Source organism: Montipora capricornis, chromosome 2 (assembly GCF_036669925.1).
Source record: "Montipora capricornis isolate CH-2021 chromosome 2, ASM3666992v2, whole genome shotgun sequence".
In the NCBI taxonomy this organism is placed as follows: domain Eukaryota; kingdom Metazoa; phylum Cnidaria; class Anthozoa; order Scleractinia; family Acroporidae; genus Montipora; species Montipora capricornis.
This window is the reverse complement of record NC_090884.1, coordinates 66,364,570-66,377,069: the sequence shown is the minus strand read 5'-3', so window position 1 is coordinate 66,377,069 and position 12,500 is coordinate 66,364,570. Positions and strand designations below refer to the sequence as shown.

Below are 12,500 nucleotides of genomic sequence, written 5' to 3'. Positions count from 1 at the left end.
CTCCATCGAGTCCCATGGCCCAGAGGTGACGCCGCAAATGGTGACGCCGACCTACTTGTAATCACAACCGCTGTAGAATTCCATGGTTCTAGTTGGGGATGGCACAGATTTGCCAGTCCTTCTGTGTTACCATGCTTCCGAAGGTGGATGTGGCCTCTTTTTTTGACCTGAGACAAAGGCAAACTCGGGATGTGCCCGTGTCTGGCATATGAAGAAAGTAAAAGAACAGCTGGGTAAGGAAGTTCGCGGAAATTTCCTTTTCCTTCACACCGTCACTGGATGCGACACAACATCGCGCCTCTATGGAGTTGGAAAGGCAACAGCCCTGAAGAAACTTGAGAATGTACCTTACTTCAAAAAGCACGCTAACGTTGTCACTGCAGGTGAAAAATCACTTGTATCATGTTTCGGAGGTAAACCAGGGGTAGGTTAACTCTATCAGATATCAGCGTTACTTCGAAAAACTTGCAGCCAAGACATCTCATATCGAGCCACAGAATCTGCCCCCAACAGCAGCAGTGGCCCGATTTCACAGCCTACGCGTCTGCTTGCAGGTAAAGCAGTGGTAGGAGAAGTTGTAGGCATGTCAGTGGAAGACTGGGGGTGGAAACTCCCTAATTATCAAGTATTTCCTGTTGCAGCAGACTTGCCGCCTACCCCAGAATCTCTTCTCTAGTTAATCAGATGCAACTCTTTGTCTGACTGTAGCAATATAATCGAGGTGCAACAAATTTGTCGCAAGAATGGTACGCAGAGTTCCACAGTCTGTGAACAATGCAAAGGTCTTTGTGCACAAATTCTTTGAACACTGTAGACTAGGAAAGTGAACATTTGGAAGACTAGCATTTTTATAAATACATTGTATATGTAGCATGTGTAGAATTGAACAAAGAGGTAGCTTTGTTGTGATGATATAGGCCTTTTCTTGTCGTGAGTCTTAAGCATTTATGTCTTGTAATGTTTCGGCAAAATAAGATTTCACCGCTGGCTCTAAATAAACCTTAATAATTCACTAAGTTAAATATATTTTGTGGAAAAGTCTTTCACGATTAAAGCCTTAAAATCATTGTTCTTAAGGGTAGATTCTAGTTTTGGCGAAATGCCTCGAATTATACAAATAAAAAACGCTGAACGGCAACTTCCGGTTGACAGCCTCGTTTTCGTGCTATAGGAAAAAGAAACCTATTTTATGGGGTGGGGTTTGGAGGTGTTCCCATGCTTGGATCTTTAGGGACTTTTAGTACGTTCATGCATAGGATATTCCTAACTGGTCAATGACGAGAAAGCTTCTTTTGCAATTAGTTACAGGTCCGACCACAAAATGCCTGGACTATTATATACCTTCCGCTGGGCAAGCTTTGTCGAGAGACTACGGTTGTTGCGGGTTGAATCCACGCCGCTCAAGAGACAACTGTCGCTGATAGTTGTCGACGAAAGTCACACCGTTGAAACTTGGTTAGTGTAATTTTCGTTTTTAATACCACTGTATGTATAGATCCAGATTTTTGACTTTACAATTAAACACGTTGCGGATCTCCTGTCAAGGAAGGTTTTCAGTTACGGAAAGATCTAGATGCGGCAAAGTCCGTTCACATTTTGAACTGAAATACGAAAAATACTGCTTAAAAAAATTCAGATTTCAGCAAATTGTATAGTAAACAAACTCGCCTGACTACATCTAAAAGAGAAATCTCAGTGGGTCTTGCGGTCGAATGTTAAGCGAAAAGCTGTCAAGTTTTTTTCCCTAAACGCGTGGATATCCAGTTACTTGACATAACTATTCCACAACCTTTTCGTGCATGAAAAGAGGGATTCTACATGCAGTGGTATTAAAAACGAAAATTACACTAACCAAGTTTCAACGGTGTGACTTTCGTCGACAACTATCAGCGACAGTTGTCTCTTGAGCGGCGTGGATTCAACCCGCAACAACCGTAGTCTCTCGACAAAGCTTGCCCAGCGGAAGGGTAAATGACTTGAAAGTTGTTGTTCTTCATCTCATTTAATACATCTACATTTTTCTCAAAACCCTTAACGCTCAAACCAAAATCATTAGAATTAATGTGTTCCTCTCCTACACTTCGTAACGGTACATGCAATAAACAAACACGATGTCCGATCTCTTCCAGAAGTGCTTTCATTTTCCAATTGCTTGACAATTACGAAGCTTTGGTAGATCAGGCTCTTCCGAATCCTGTAGAAAGGACAGCCAATACATCCTTGCCTTGCAGTAAAAGCGTAATCGCTTCCTTCTGTTCTTCTTTTAGGACTAATCCACCAAGTCGCCTAAACTATAGCCTTTCGAAAACTTGAGACTCTTGAGATTCTTTCTCTAGATAAGCCTTGTTGTTTTCGAACCTGTATTTTTATTGACAGATGCATTGTGTTATGGACCAATCCGGGATTGCCGTTGCACGTGCAACGGGGCTCGCTGAACGCGAGTCGCAGTAAAGATCGGACAGACCCCCTATTTTTCCTGCCAAAACCCCTCCACTCCCCTCACCCACTCGGTAGTTATATCGCTCTCCCCAGTTCGCGCTCGCTTTTAAAAAAAAAGATGGCGAAAGTTTGTGCTCGATCTCGACAATCAAACGGAAAAATAGGGGACTGTGAACAGTCTAGGCGTATTAAGGCTTCCATTAGAGTAGTAATTTAAATAAGATGACGTGAGGTGTTGTGCAAGACTGGACAAGTGCGAACGATAGACGACACTGAAGCTCACCTCGTTTTATTCTTTTTGACCATGACTCGACTTGCTGATTTCTCGTAAAATGAGGACTACCTATACTCAAATGAAAACACAGTTTAGTTTTTGGTGTAAGTTAGTGATAGATAAATAACTCGAATACTGATTGCCGTTAAGCCTGATAGACAAGCCATCTAAACCAAGATCGTATAGACCCATTTGAAAAATTAAACAAGATTTGGAAAACAACTTTTACAAATCAAATTTGACAAAAAAACTACCTGTTGAAAAGCCATTTTACGAAAAAATAATCCGTTTCTAGAGTATTGGTATGTTGCAAGGAATTTTACAGGAATCCTTAAAAAGGAGCCTACAACTTCAACACTAGTTCAGCAGCATTGTCACAAATCAAGCTATTTTTTAGAGGAGTCCTTTAATAGGATTTGGCTTGCAAGAGTGACCATTCTCAATCCCATCGGTAATAATTCCTCATACAAGACTTGCGATTAGCTGGAAAGGTCTGGTTTCGCGGGAAAATCAACCTAAAAATAACTTGGTCTGTAGAACCGCCGTTCCACAAGTACAATGTGTACTCTCCCACTCATGGGCTCCTGTATAATATCATTCTTTTGCCTAGTTGGCTTTCAGGAGTAGGAGCATAGAAGCGAGGCATGAGTAAATAGGTTTTTTTTTATCCACTAGACATCACTCTAGTGCATGAGAAAAAAATAATAATTTGATGGGGAAAACATAATTTATCCTCAAGTTTTCACTCACCGATTTTTCGAAGACACTCGTCATAGCACGGTTGTTGGCCCTGTGAAAACATACCATTGAAAACTGAATTAAGTAAATATGTTTTGTGAACTCCCAAAATTAGGTCTTCACTTAATCTTAGTCAATGGAGTGTTGACTTAACGAAATCAGACCTTTGAAGAGTTTTTTTGCTGAGATCTTTTACCATCATCATCATTGTAGTATGAACCGAGACCGTACAATTCAATTATCGAGTTTAGTCAATTGACATAGAACAACGAATACAAAGAACTAGCTTCTCACGAGTACACAACGTCGGGTAACCAATAGGCTACGCGTGTGACTTGATTACATCATAGATATAAGAATCATCATCATCACGTTATTATACTACAACATTCAGCTGATGGTATGTGTTGTTACATGATTTCAAGCATGTCCATGACCTGACACTCCGCGAGGAAAATATTTATCATCGATATCATCCATGTTCTGCAATTTTACTCTAGTTTGCGTTTCTCTCAATGCAAAAGCGCTACGACAATGTAAAAGGTAAACATTTGAAGAACACAGTTAAATGGACTCGCCGTTCGATCGATAAACAACTATGAAGTATGAAAATCTTTGTTCGTTTGTTGTTTCGAACTGCCGTGCTATATAACAAACTTACCAAATGACCCACATCGAATACCGTTTCGTCCGCAGAAAAGTTTGATCGAGGAATAAGTCTAAATAAAGAAGCGGTAACTGCCTACTGCTTGATTTTTGATTTTAAAACGTACATTTTTGTTCATCAAAATAAAGGTAAATGTGCTTTCAAGGTTTGATAAGTTGATCTACACTGAAGGAAAACTTCCTTAATTTTGAAAATAATGATCTTCTTAGACGTTTTCGGATGATCGAGTTCAAGTGAAAGCGAGTTACAAACATTGGCGTCGCGCAACTGTGTAACGCAGCTTCAACAACTGAGAAAACGGCCTCGTCATATTTAATAAAATATCGCAGCTTAAAATCTCAACCAATATACTTAGACTTGAAGGAGTGTGTATTACTAACTTGCCTCTGGACAACAAAGAGGTTTTCAATATGTTTATTTTTACCCAACTTTAAATCCGTGAATGGTGACCAAATTTTATATACTAAGACAAGCTCAAAGTTCTCTAATGCATTAAATGACGCTTTTTTTTTCAGAAAGGTTGTAGTGTAGCCAGGTTATTTATATCCAGAGAGGATTTACGTGTCTTTTTTGGAGCATGTTTTAGATTAACAGACTTTCCCGCGCCAAGCGATGCTTAATTTCCACTCCCTACTGGGCTCAGTAGATAAGTTCAGTGAAGACAAAAATTTAACCATCGTACCCCTCCCTTCAATTTTCTTTCTGGAATCCGCAAAAAGATCCTGCTGACACATGACCAGGCGCAACCAGGGTAATAGGGATTTTAAGAAAAGACTGCGGCAACACAACCGTTACACCACAAAACAAGACTATCACTTGTTAAAAGATAAAAAATAATTGCATGTGCGGCACGCATTTCAGCACGTATGTTTACAAGGTTTTGGCGAAACCGTTAGCGAAGAAATGTAACCTTTTCCTTCTCCATTTTTGGTGACCTTTTTGTCGACGTTGCCGTCGTAGATCTTTCTCGAGAGAAGAAGAGAGAGGACCCTGGGACCGAGGTTGCGCATTTTCCACGAACTTCAATCCATCGCCAAAAATGCTGAAATGTCTTCGCAGCTTTATGAACAAAGACTTAGAAACGTTATGTTTTAACCCGTTACCGGGTATTTTACCATAACCACCGGCAAAGCGATTTGAAAGCCTAAGTGAAGTGCTCGACGCGTCAATGCGTGCGCGAGTGCCATTCAAAGAAGAAGATCACAAACTGTCACAAGATGTTTTGGTTAGGTTATAAAACAACAGCGGTTGCACTTGGGAGGTTTGGTAAGCATGAAAGAAGCGTAAGAGTGGAATGAGGCGATAGCACACCATTTACTATTGCTAAAATCGAGTAAGTTCGTAAGTGACATGGTATTTAGGAGTTAAAGGATGAAGTAACTTCTTTCTGTGTAAACAAAGGAAGTCAAATTTTATTTGGAGGAACGGAAGCGTTAAGACCCGGTGAGACAATATAGCTTTGGGTGTCAAGGATCAGCCCTTCTCTTCAACATTGGTCTGAGTATAGTCCCTATAAACACTAGGAATCGCCAATTGTTTGAGTGATGTATTTAAACTTTGATTTCCGTTGTTTGGAGTCAGAATTAACAACACAGTTGAAGCTAAAGTATAGCCCAGATCCTCTGCACAAAGAAAAATCGTGTCCAGACCGTTTATTACGTCATTTGATTTTACGTCAGAGAAATAGGAACTTCGTGATTCTGTAACATGCATAGCATTGTTTTAATGTTGATAGTATTAAAAAATACGCCGCTTGGTATTTCATTGGGTTTATTTTCATCATCACTAAATGGACAACATAGCGCCAGAAGGAGGAAGTCGATAAGCATCACGTGCCTTTGCGCTGCTACCGGTTAATCCTTAATTAAAGTATTTGATGTCTGTCAGCAGCTGTGACAGAGCAATATTAAGATAAAGCTGATTTCCTAAATTACATCGTATTGGGGTGGACGAAATCCATTGATAACTCGGCCAACAATCTTTTTTTACCTTTAATGTGGGCACAGGTACTTCTACAAAGGAGTAAGGAAAATTCGATGTAAAACGGGTTGAATGGTGACCCCGAAATATGAGCACACTGCTAAATACCCTGCCACTTATTTGCACTTATAACAGCTATTGTTTTCTGACTCGTTCTTCAAAGAGTGTGTCGAGTGCTAACAAAGATGGTTTCATAAATTGCACCAGTTGATGATTTCATTGTCTGGAAAATTGACTCTGAAGTGATGAGAATCCGTGATTTTACAACTGCCTGATATTATTTACCCAGCGATGACAACACTGTGACAATTTGATGTGTATGAAAGCAATCATATATTTCCCATATTCAATCAAGTCGTGCCTTCCTTTTTACTTTTCAAGAACTTTGATGTACATTTGTGTCCAATTTGCAGTCAGGCTTTAAGAGGGAAGCTATAATAAAATGAATTGGTAAGTTGCTGTGCAATCTGTTAGCCTTGTCACCTGATAAATGTGCTCTCAAGTCAAAACGTCAATCGAAATCACATTTGACCACATCGTGCGACAACGAAGACCACATTATTCCCGACGTAGTCAATCGAACTCACAAAAAAATTTGCCGATCGACCGCAATCGAACTTTCAGTAATCGAACACTTCAACAATCTAACAGTAATCGAACTCGATGAAACATAATCGAACACCTCAACAATCAGAAACAAGAACCAGTTTCATCTGGTCTGAAACAAAGCGTTGCGGTCAAATAAGTTATTTATTGGCTTCTATTTCAAACACGAGTACAACAGGCAAGATGTCGGACCGGGCAGAGGTGAAACTTACTATTGTGGAAGCGGTGGTAAAAGGCTACCACGAGCGCTCTTTCGCCGTCCGTGTCGGGGATACATTTGTTGTCAAGCAGACAAGAGGAGATAGGGGTCCGGCTCTGAGGGTAACTGACGATGACCGCGGTCAGCTTAAGTTCATTGAAATGTGTTAATATCTCTCACACTTGCTCCTCTAGTTAAAACTCAGTTAAAGCTAAAAAAGAGTGAATTCCTTCCAATTCTACTAAGAGTTAATGCTTATCAATTTTGTATACCATTTTGTTTTTCTACTGAACAAAATCGAACCAATCGCGTCGATTGGGTTCGGTAATCGAACTCACAAAAAGTTCCAGTTCGATTATGTTCAATTGCCGAACCAATTGAACTCCAATCGAACGATTGGGTTCGATTGGTTTTTGGTTCGGTTTAGTTCGATTGACTACGCCGGGATTATTATTTATATGTTTTATTATTATGCGTAAACGTAGGGCCGACCAATTTCAAGATTACCCAAATGCAATCCGTTTCAGTGTTGTCCATTTGTGTCCACCTATGATTTTTTTTTTCTTTTAGCTGTATTTCTTTTATGTTGTTCAATTTAACAAATATTTTACCAAAATATTACGTTGGATGCCCCTGGTATATCCAACAGCACTGTTCAGTTTTAATTTATTCGGTGCGTAACTCAGCAAGGCTAATCCAGCTAGCAGTGGCCAAGCGGTACTTGAATGAACATTGGTCATAATTTCACAAGCAGGATAGTTACAAAATGCACTACACTATTAATGAAAGCTTTAATTCTCGCGGTCGTTCAAAAAATGAAGGATATGACTGCTTGCAGAGCACTATTTGAAGCGAATACGAGGGATTGCGGGAGCACTAGTTCCATTATCATTATTATTTACTATTTCATTATCTTTACTAACGTTTCTCAGTGGAAGGGTATTCTGCAATTGCCCCTCCACTATTAAAGAGGTTTAAATTTTCTAGTTCTAAAGTACGAGGATCACTTCTACATTTCGTACCTCAGTAATTTTCATCATTGGTCTCCGTGCATTTACGGTTCCTGAACACTTCTGCAAACACGTATTTACCGCTGTCAGATATTGCTGCAAGTTTTGCTTCTTGCCGCTTGCAACAACAGCAGAGCGATAAAGGTGTGGAGCTTCCAGGGAAAGCCAAACATACGCAAGGAAAACGTGATAGAAGTAAGATAGCTGCATGGTTACATGAATTGTTCAAACGAATGTAGTCTGATGATTTTCACCTTGCCGATAAGGGTACAAACTAAAAAAACCGCAAATATTTGTTATTTATATATAGCGTCACACTTGATCACTTTGATGACGTCCAGATTTGGCAAAATGAAGCGCAACAAACAATTTAATCAGCATCGATGTTTTAACAGAGCAAGAGGTCAGACAGTACGTGATGTCGATAACTAAACTGATTGAACTAACAAGTACGCTCCTTTGCTGTGGCAACCCCGTTTGAGTGGAATGCACTTCGGTCCACCACCACCCTAAACATGGATGTTTAGAGAAGCTTTTCATACTTTACCTAATTAATTTCAGGTTGTTTCTTGTTTATTTTAGTTTTGTAGTTTTTATTGTAACCCACCATGATCTTTTTTTTTTTAATAGCGCTATATTATCATTATCATTATCATTATCATTATCATTATTATGCTACGTCAATGATATGGCATGTCCTGCTGGTCTTCTCGACAACCACAATGTGTGGTTTATTGTGCTGTAATTTCTTATCTTTCTGGATGGTAAAATCCCACAATATGTTGACGTCTGAGCTTTCCAACACCGGTTCTGGAACATGCTCATACCACTTATCATCACATTCAACTCCGTAATGCTTGCACAGGTCCCAATGGACCCCTTCATTATTATTATATTATTATTATTATTATTATTATTATTATTATTATTATTTATTTATTTATTTATTTATTTGGAAGTTTTAAAACAGTTTTAAACAGAGAAATATCTATATTGCTCGTAAATTTATAGTTCTTACCTTTTGGAGATATTTTAATTTTTGTAAATATTCTTATTATTAGTATTATTATTATTATTATTATTATTATTATTATTATTATTATTATTATTATTATTAACTCAGACTGTTATCAGCAGTTATTACTAACGGTAATAGGACTGAGTGTTCGGTCTGTAATCATACGAGGGATTAACAAAATCGGACGATCGCGTTGCGGGAGTCCGGTTTGTTTAATCACGAGTATGATTACAGACCAACTTGGATGACACAAAGTACTGTTACTAATTCATCATGACCATTACAATTTCCGAGAAAACATATGCATTCCTTTTTCACTGTTTAATGTTACAAATTCGTCCATTTTGGAAACTTGGAAACTGTATATATGTATAAACAAAACTGTCGGTTGGATCTATATTATTTAATAAGACGTTTAATAAGACGAATTCTAGTGACAACTCGAATGCTCTGTTTTCATTCATGGATTAATTACAAGATGCTCAGATAGCCTTTCAAACGTTTTCCTTAAGTGGTTCGTTGAATAAGGAAAAAAAAAACAACGGCAATTGGCAAGGTGAAGTGACCGACTGAGAACTTGAAACTGGCTATATAAACTATGGAAAACGATAGTTTAACTTAAAAATCAAACGGTTTTAATGAACAACTTCAATGTACGTGATGAGGAAGGCGCATTTTCAGACAATGAAAATTAATTTCTTAATTCATGGATAAATCGAAGATAATCCTTTCATCGTTAACAAATCTGCCTTTATGACGACGCATTTCGTGAAATACCAAAAGCCTGTTTCATTCATAAGAAGGGCCATTCTGTCAGACGACAGTTAATCCTCGAAAAACTGTGCTAATAACCTTTGCTAATCGACCCTCAACTCTAGTTTTAAGCATAGAACTTTTATTGGTCACGCAGCTAGAGGAACTTCTGTTGGAATGAGTGCCAGTTGGAGTGGATGGTTAGTTGACGCATTTCTCCCAAATTCCATCGTATTAGTGCCATTGACCTTTAAAAATGAGTTTATGCTCAATCAGCACAAGAATAAAACAGCACGCAGTTATTAACCGTGACTGCTCAAGCTTTAATAGCAGAGTTTTACATAATACTTCCGTAAAACGGCTGATTCCCGCCCTGAACATCTCGACAACCTGATGCTACAGCGATAGACGCAGTTACCGGGCCCAACCCAATGAGATTTAACAGTCCGTCAGGCTTATGTTTACCGTTTGTCTCTTCAGTAATATACGACTTTTCAAAAAATTTCACGCGAGAGGAGAGGTTTCTTTCCTCAGTAAAATGCTGAGATTTCTGCGCAGCATTATGAAAAAAGACTTGGAAATGTCATGTTTTAACCCGTTACCGGGTATTTCACCAGAACCACCGGCAAAGCGATTTGAAAGCCTAATTGAAGTGCTCGACGAGTCAATGAGTGCGCGAGAGCCATTCAAAGAACGGATATCACAAACTAATATTAATAATAATAATAATTAGAATTTATTTAGCGCTTATACAAACAATTCTAAGCGCTTAAACAATTGGAGTCAGAGTTAAACAGAATTAAAGCTTAAGCATCGTTACAGATCTTTCTACATAAAGAAAAATCGTGTCCAGATTATTTATTACGTCATTTGATCGCTAGAGAAATCGGAAATACGTGATTTTGTCGCATAGCATAGCATTTATTTTTATAATCACTTACATGAACAATAAAGCGCCGGAAGTTGATAAGCATTACGTACATTTTGCGCTGCTAAAATTTTGTGTGCTGAATACCCTGCCACTTATTTGCATAACAATAACAGCTATTGTATTCTGACTTGTCTTCAAAGAACGCCCCCAAGTGCTAATAAAGGTGGTCGCCAGCGATGATACCTTGTTTTTAGTTGTCTGAGTGCGATCTTGAATGATTACATTTCTCGGCAAACAGGCTTTGAAGTGGCATGTAATGATGTTATGAAAGCTGGAGTAGTCCCAGCTGGACTCTGGACTCTGAACTCCGGACCGTCAACAAAAGAATTCAAAAATTAAAATTCTGGACACTAAGTTGACAAATTTCCTCCCTATCCGTGTTCAGAAAGAGATGACTTTTGAAAAAAAATTGCACACTAGGTGATATCTACCATTCATTAATAAAGAAGGCCTATCTAATATTAATAATTACTTTATTTAAGTCTCAAGTTTATTTAGCCGATCACGAGTGCTCTACTAATTGGGGAGAAAACAAAGTGGGAACAAATCGACTGAAATGAGAACAAATCGAATCTTGATTTTTGAGAGGAGGGGAAAACTGGAGTATCCGGGAAAAAAACCTCTCGGAGCAGATTAGAAAACCAACAACATCAACGCACACATGGCATCGAATCCGGGAATCGACCCGGATAAATTCAGGAGTTGCCATAAAGCCATTATGGTAACAACCGGGAGGGCACATTGTATACATATTGTATATTTATATATATATATATATATATATATATATATTGCGCATGCTCACTAGCTCGCTAGTTTGAGCACTCTGGCATGACTTGGATGTACCACATTCGTGGGACATTTGGGGTGGCTTTATAAGTTTAACCTCCATCCCAGATATCAGCACTGCACTGATGAGGCCCAGAAGGCCGAAACAGTACTGTCTGCAGTTAGATATAGCTCTTTGGCATTACAAAGCTTTCGCTTTCATGTCCAAATTGAGCACTCTACTGGGATGAGTCATTGCCGCTAGCAATTGCGCATGCTCACTAGCTCGCTAGTTTGAGCACTCTGGCATGACTTGGATGTACCACATTTGTGGAACATCTGGGGTGGGTTTATAGCTTAACCTCCATCCTAGACATCAGCACTGTACTGATGAGACCCAGAAGGCCTAAACAGTACTGTCTGCAGTTATATATATATATATATATATCTGTAAGACGTATTCGGATTTATCATATAAAATAGTACTTATTAGCTTGGGAATATCCTTATTGTCTATAAAATGTCGTTTATGCACAACATAGGAAGCGGGTTTTACAGCCCTCTGTGATTACTCGTTCAAGATGTACCTTACGAATTTTCTTTTTAAAGCTATAAATTGATTCTGCGTTTTTTACATCTTTGCGTAATTTATTACTGGACCCGCATATCTTAGGCTATGTCTCCCGTACGTTGTTGTGTTGTATCGAGCAAAAAAAAAAAACAGAATTTCTGAGCCCATAGCAAGGTTTATCTAACTTAAAAATGTCCTCTATGTACGGATGGCATATTGTGCTTTACCTTATACATAATTAAGGCTATATCCTGCAATCGACGACAGCCTAGTGTCTTTATTGAGTTTGTAAGTGGCAGGGTATTTAGCAGTTAAGCCAAAAGGATGAAGCAACTTCTATCTTTGTACATGAAGGTAGTCAAATTTTATTTGGAAGAAAGAAAGCGTTAAGATGACGCAATATAGCTTTGGGTGCCAAAGATCAGCTCTTCTCTTCAACACTTAGTTCCAAATCCCATTTAGTCTGACCCTAAGTAGTGTTCTTATAACATTAGGAGTCGCCAAGACTGATATTTAATTTGTTTGGAGTCGGTCAGAATCAAATAG

At 38.7% G+C, this 12,500-nt stretch overlaps 1 long non-coding RNA gene across 1 annotated transcript in view; it reads right to left on the bottom strand.

Annotated features, from left to right (window-relative positions):
* Positions 1-2,721: 2,721 nt before the first annotated feature.
* LOC138031923 (uncharacterized) overlaps positions 2,722-12,500 on the bottom strand; it is an 11,156-nt gene continuing 1,377 nt past the window's right edge. Inside the window, exons 2-3 of the long non-coding RNA XR_011128252.1 lie at positions 3,464-3,503; positions 2,722-2,782 (exon numbers count right to left, since the gene is read on the bottom strand). This is a non-coding gene — a long non-coding RNA (uncharacterized lncRNA). The remainder of the gene's footprint in view (positions 2,783-3,463; positions 3,504-12,500) is intronic.